The sequence below is a fragment of the Sycon ciliatum genome, chromosome 8 (assembly GCF_964019385.1).
Source record: "Sycon ciliatum chromosome 8, ocSycCili1.1, whole genome shotgun sequence".
NCBI lineage: Eukaryota > Metazoa > Porifera > Calcarea > Leucosolenida > Sycettidae > Sycon > Sycon ciliatum.
In genome coordinates, this window is record NC_088650.1 from 2,259,523 (window position 1) to 2,266,795 (window position 7,273).

The following is a 7,273-nucleotide window of genomic DNA, read 5'->3' on the forward strand; positions in this document are numbered from 1 at the left end:
CCAGACATATGCTGCACGTTTCAAAGCTTGTTCCACTTCACGCTCAAAGCCAGTCACCTGTCGTGCCTGTCATCTTGCCGCTCAGAAGCTAAGTGAGAGTACCCGTGTGGTGGCTGTATGTGTTATCCCCGTTCGTCGCAATAATGCCTTTGTTTGAAACAAAAAGGCAACAGCACATCACTGTCAGTTTTTCATATCGCCTCTTGCACTTGTCGTACTTACTGATCAGCACCCACGCAAGCCGCTGGGCTGGTGCATGTAGTGCAGTGATAGCTTCTGCTTGATGTAGCACCTGTGTGTACTGCACCTAACGTCTTGCACCAGTGTCGCACTGACTCTGGAGCAGGCGTAGCTCTTTTCTGCGAGATCCCTGCAAGTAGTTTGCACGAGAGTTTCCCTCAGGAGTTGGTGTTTATTTTGATCAGCTCCTTTTCCAGGTCGTCTGTGAGCTTCAGAGTTTGTCCGCCGGATTGGTCTCGTATTCTGGAGATGTCGATATGATCTGTAGTCTCTTCGTCGGGGATTTGCTGGTGATAACTCTTCACTAGACGCTGTACAGTGCGAGTACTCAAATTCAAGCTAGCGATGCGCTTTTTCAGCTTTTCTATACCTCCCCGCGGAAAACCATCCTTGCTACCAGACAGCTGGAAGCAGGCAGAAACTATATTCGCCATCGCTTTGAAGTGTGAACATCCTGACCTGTTTTACGGACTGGAGCGGATGTTGCAGCCTTTTATTGCGGTGACGGAAGTGTTCGCCGGTGGCAGCTCCAGTCAAAAAATTCAAACGAACCGATTACAACTTCTGTGGTGGTTTGTGCTGCCATGTTGTCGGATGCAATGGTCTATGGTTATGTTCGGATGGTGAATCGGTGGTTCCATGCGGTGTGACACAGGCAGAACACCGAAAAATCCAGTGCGAAGATAAGCGCCAATTGTGATTTGCGGACCAAGTATTAGCAAACATCACTTGTCTAGTGAGAAAGTGCCTTTCCTTCGTACACTGTATATTCACCATCATACTTTATTCCAACAGGAGTGCATGAAACATTTGGAAATTTGAGAAAAGTCACAAAAGGAGGCGCAGTTTACTGTGCATTCTCCGTATCCTTGTTGAAATCGCACGCACTGGAATAATAAAATAAAAAACACTCGTTGTGGTCATGACGAGTAGACCCCTCCGAACTCATCAAACACCAGTGTGCTTCGCGTGGTCAGGATGGGATTCTAACACAGTTTCCTCATTCGTTTTGCCGTTTCACAGCTTGCAAATGGTCCCAATTATCACATGCACTTGGCGTCTGGTTGATCAAATGCAGTGGTACCCTACAAAGCCGGCCGTCACCAAATTTAGCGCTTGGTGCACAGAATAGGATATAGTTAAGGTAAATTGCTGCATTCATCCCCCCCCCCCCATATATCCACAACCATGCAGTGGCGTGTCCAGCACTTGGCTGAGGGGGTCGCGGTCGGGGGAGATGACATGGTGCACATGACTGTAATGATGTATGTCACGCACCTAGCTATCCAACATTACAAAATTATTACATGCCAGGTATTTCTTCCAGACCTACACTATACAGATTAAAGTTTCAGACATGGCACGTGCTTGTTGCCAGGAGACGGCCAATGAGCGGCCCGAATAAGCAGTCAAGATCAGTCGATCTTGACCGCTTAGCCGGTCAAGAACAGCAGTCGTACAGCATCGCGCCGCACATGCGCATTTACCATTTTTCAAAGTCCTTGCCTTGGGCAACATCTCCGACGAGGACTAAAAATTTGTCTCCCTTCTCCAAAATTATTATATACTCACTACTGTCTTGAACGTCTGCAGGGAGACCAGAAACGCCAACCGACCTTGCAGCCTGTCCTGTTTCTCGCGGCGAAACGTACACAAGGGAAGCAGACCTCCACAAGTACATTTTGTACCTGCCCTAAGGCTGCAGCTTCTCAGCACTCGCATTTGAACCTTACTCTGGCAATCATCTAACTCGAAGAACGGGTTTATTCCGAATCCGTCATATTACTGGTACTAACGTTACTACTGCCTTCACTGTACTTGAATACTTTCATCTCAAAACTGGAAAGTCCCGACCAAACAAATAGCTGTTTGTGATGGTCACTGCACACAATGTGACATCAACTCATTTGCCGTCAAGGCTTTCTTTCTGTTTGAATCTCTCTACTGTACTGGGCCTTGTTGTTTGTGAGGTGGGCCTTGTCTGAAACGCAATCCTACACAGTTGCGTCGGGCATGCCGCTCTGATCAGGCCCTCGGTCATGTGAGTGATCTTGCCCTCGGTCGCGACGCCCTCGGGGCTACGCCCCTTGGGCGTCGCGACCTCGGGCAAGATCACTCACAGACCTCGGGCCTGATCAGAGCATCATGCCCTCGCAACTGTGTAGGATTATGTATATCTCATGCTCAGTTACTACAGTGCGTATCGGTTATAGCGTGGTCGTGTAAAAGAATATACTACTTACAAGAATGACCTCTCATATTTTCATAATCATAACATGGGTTTCAAGTGAACATTTATTCTTACTTCCTCCGCATCATTAAAATTGCCGCTTCCCAGAGCGATTTTTCGAATGTATTTTGTCCACTCGAAGGGCAAAGAAATCAGTTAGAAATTGAGGCAGGGCATTGTCGACGGACCAAGCTTTAGTTTGTGGCCTCCCGCTTCGCTGCACTTGCAGCTAAGGTCGACGTCTTCATCAGAGTTTGGGGCAGGCCCTTCGGCACTCAGCAATGTGCTGAACAAGACGTGCGTTCAAATTCAGGTAAAGAAACTTCGTTTTCAAGCGATCCATGCCTCCAGGTGGCAGGCGATGAAGGCAAGCTAGCATTTTTCAAGTACACTGTAACGATCTTCCAGCGGGATAGGGTAAGTAGTTCCGCAACTTCTTTCCTTGGCAAGCGCTTCGCTAATTTTGTTGGTGTTTTCGGACCTGCTACCTTCGTAGCAACATGCGACACAAGTAGCGCATTTTAGGAATTTGAGAACACTTTGTTCTTGCAATCGTCAACTTCAGCATTTCGTATTCAGAAGAGATACCAGGATTCTTATACCCGAGCTTGCAGTCTTGATAAATACCCACGCGAACGATATGGGACGGCACGAACTCCAGAAAAACGATATGCGCTCTGGGGCGAAAGAGTGCGGAGCACGATGAATTTGCTTGGTGCGGAAGAGAGCTCCGACAAAGTCCGAGACCACCACGGCTTTAGTAACAAGTAGAGATTGCGCAGGAAGGGTCGCACCAATGCTCGAACACAGAAAACAGCGATTCCGACGGTCTGACTAAGATGAGCCAAGTCACAAACATTGCGATGTGCGCAGCGACAATTTTAATGACGCGGAGGAAGTACAAGCAATGTTATCGCATTGTAGAATATATCGGTCCTAAAGCTGTGTTCACAACTGGCGCGTGTACGCGGTACGCTTGCGGTTCATGCGTGCCCAAACGCGCGCTCAGGCTTTCACAAAAAAACAGCAATCCGAGTCGTAGTTAGCGCGTACGACACCTTCGAGTACTAATTTTTTGACCCCGCCAGTCAAGGTGACTGGCATGTACGCTGGTACGCGCCTGATACGCGTTGAAAATTCCAACATGTTGGAAGTTCCATTCCGACGCGTTTCCGTACGCATGGCGCCCCAAAAGCCAGCAAAATACGCACAAACACGTGGTTTCACGCGTACACGCGCCAGTTGTGAACACAGCTTAAGAATGGACTTTGTGTAGCAAAACATACCAGATTGGTACAAAGTGTATCGCCTGTAGATGAGTGTAGTAATAACATCTGTCCAATGCAGTTCTGCTCCGACTCGCATTGCATTGTAGTGCTCCAGGTTCAACTGTTCTTGTCATGTATCTCATGCTGCATAGCCACATGGCAAGCGTATGAGACTATGAACACCCGCATGCACAGCAGAGATACGTTGTATGTATGATGACCATCCTGTGTCTGCGCACATGTATCTGATATGTCACACTTGACTTATCGCGAGCAAGAAATATTGCAAGTAAGAATAGAAGTCGTTTTTCAAACACCCACGCTATAACCGATACCTACTGTACATTGTACAATCATCAGTCATGTTACTTGTACAGTGCATCCTTGCACACTTTTTATTGGAGCATATCATGCTGTTCTTCATTATGTTTTGGCTGCTCACTGACAACCGGTACTGGTACCTCCGCGTCGGGCGGAATGTCAGTTCGTTCCGAACTGGACTGGCAACGACTTGATCACTCCCACTGTTTCCTGTTGGAACAGGAATTGCGCCGTCGCAAGAACGCTTTGCAAAAATCCATCAAGGCTGCTGCTGGCCAGAGCTTGTATTCTTTGGTCCATGGATGTCGCTGAGACTTCGCAGAAAAGTCTTCAAGTCAACCAATTCGCGATTCGAATCTGGAGGGGATCATCCTCAAAACAACGTTGTACACCGTTGCGAAAAGAGGCGCTTGACGATCACAAGCTTTGTTTTTGTCCCACTTGGGCAGCGCTGCGTTCAGCACATCACTGCACGCCTTTCTCAAGACGCATCGAGCGTGTCCTGGAATCTGTACAAAAGCATAGAGCTCGTACAGAGTCGATCATTTCTTTCACAGTGCAATCAATGCCGCTCACACACCGACGGTCCGTGCAACTAGTTTTGGACGCTGCTTCCCACCGCATAGAGTCTACCGCCTGTGCACATGGTGCATGTAGCAACCTGGTGTTTTTTCAAACCCAGGTCGAAATTTTTTGAGGGGGGGGGGTGGTAGCATGCCCCCCCCCCCCCCCCCCCCCCCCCGTAAACCCGCCAATGCCATGTGATAGGGACCATTAGCAAACCGTGAAACTGCAACGCGAAGGGGGAGCTGGGTTAGAGTCCCGTCCTGAGCACGCGAAACATACTTGTGTTTGACAAGTTCGGAGGGGTCTACTCGTCATGACCGCAACAAGTGGGTTTTAGTCAAGTACGTGCGAATTCAACCATGATACGGAGAATAGCACCGTAAATCGCGCCTCGTTTGGTCTTTGCTATTTTCTTCAAATTTCGAAGAATGTCTCACCCATTCTTGTTGGAATAAATACGATGGCGGAACGTACCAAACAACCAGTAGGACCATTGATTTTGCCATAACCGTTACTAACATGACACAGAACAGGATCGAGGGTAACCACAGTGCCAACATTTATGCTTGTTCAAGACAAACTTCAGCTTGCTCGCTCATTTATGTTTTGGCATGGACCTCGTGAACACAACCCTTTGCTGCACCCATCCATCGGCGATGTGGCTGTCATGGGGTTTCTTTCACTTTCATTCGGGTAAAAAAAAGTCAGGCTGAGAATTGTTCTCAAGGAAAAGTTCGCAAAAAATAATAGCCAGTAAAAATATCAGAAAACTGTTTGAAACTGGAAAGCAGCCGACTCGCGTAGACGGGTTGGGAACGCGAGAAGCTAATCCTCAACCACGCCGTGTTTCACGTGCGTTACGATGAACTCATTACCCCCGTTGACGTTTCACGGCTTGCTAATGGTCCCTAATAGTTCACCCAGCCCCCCCCCCCCCCCTGTTCAATCTCAGGCTGGCTAGGACCATGGAGACAATATCGTTATTTCGTACTCGGACCCCTCCCCCCCCCCCCCCCACTCTGAAACGAACGCAGCTTGCTATGCTGGACGACGATAATCGCATGCATGTACAAGTACAATGTACAGTGTCGGTCGAGTTGTGATTTTGGCTCGCACCCCTACACCCCCCCCCCCCCCCCCCCCAACACAAATGATGCTCTCGTTTCAGAGACGACAAAAAACTTTTGCGAAAATGAAAACTGTACAAGCTCACGCGCCCACAGACTCGTAGTACATGCCTCGTACGGTATGACTCATCATCTCCAGAAAAGTCAACAAAACAAAACATTCCGCCATGGCCAGACCAAGCGGAGTTACACACTCTCGTGTTTATGTACTCTTGATCTCATGGACAGCTGTCCAAATGTAGGACATGATGGTGGTAGGTGCACCTCACGTGACTCACGTGACACCTAGTCACTGCATAGTTCAACCAATCAAATGTACGACACGCTGTAATGTTTACTGTAGACACACAGTACATCTAAATTCAGTCACTCACAGTCAAGTCTACTGTACATACCTTCGCACTCTCGTGATCCACCAGCAACTGCACACATCCCTCATTCTTCTTTTGCCTGGCTAGGTCCAACGCTGTTCTCCCTTCCTGAGTAACTCAGCAACACATCACAGGAACAACAGAAAATCATTTTTGAGAAAATTCGTTCCAATTTTACAAAAACGAAAACACAACGAAGGCCAAGGACATAATCTACAACGAGACGAAATCAATCTCTCCACAAGACGAGTTACATGTACAGAACAAGTCTCTCCTTCCTCAGCAACATTGCTACTCCATGCATCCACAGTAAAAACTCCAGTTCATGCCTCGACAAATTTGAATTTTTTACAGATTTCTACTCAAACGAAAATATCCATGACGAGAGGAAGGCGTCCACAGCGCCTGCTCCACGTCAGGAACAACAGCATGTCTTCTGCGTACTCGTTACAATAACAACAACCCTTCACTCCTCACTCGTTCCAACAAACACCATCAAACAGTCTTCTACTCCTTCACAAACTGATTTCAAAAATTGAACCACAGAGTGAAAATGACCACGTGGCGATATTGTACGCATGATGTCATCGAGTACGGTATTGTAAAAACTGGTACACATTTCTGACAAGAGGAGAGGAGAGGAGAGTTGTGGTAGTTGTGTGTGAGAGAGAGAGAGCGAGGGGCAGAGAGAGAGCGAGGGGCAGAGAGAGAGAGGCAGGACACTGGACAGCTACAGGTGAGAAGGACGAGTAGAAACTGTTCACTTCACAACAACACACAATCAAAATACTTACACCGTCACGCAGTGTGGTATCCAAGGTGACACCGTCACTGTCATGTGACAGCATCACCTTGACAACGTTGATCTTGTTCCAGTCGACTGCATAGTGAAGTGGAGTCCATCGTAACTGTAGAGAAAGAGAGAATGTGATGAGTATTGCTATACAACCATTACACTAACTACTACAACCACACACCGACACAGACCTGGACAACTAGAACAAACGCATCAACACACACATACACATACACATACCCCCCCCCCCCACACACACACACGTGCACTTGCACACACTCACACACATACGCACGGGCGCACATGCACATACACACGCACATGCACACACACATGCACATACATGTACACAC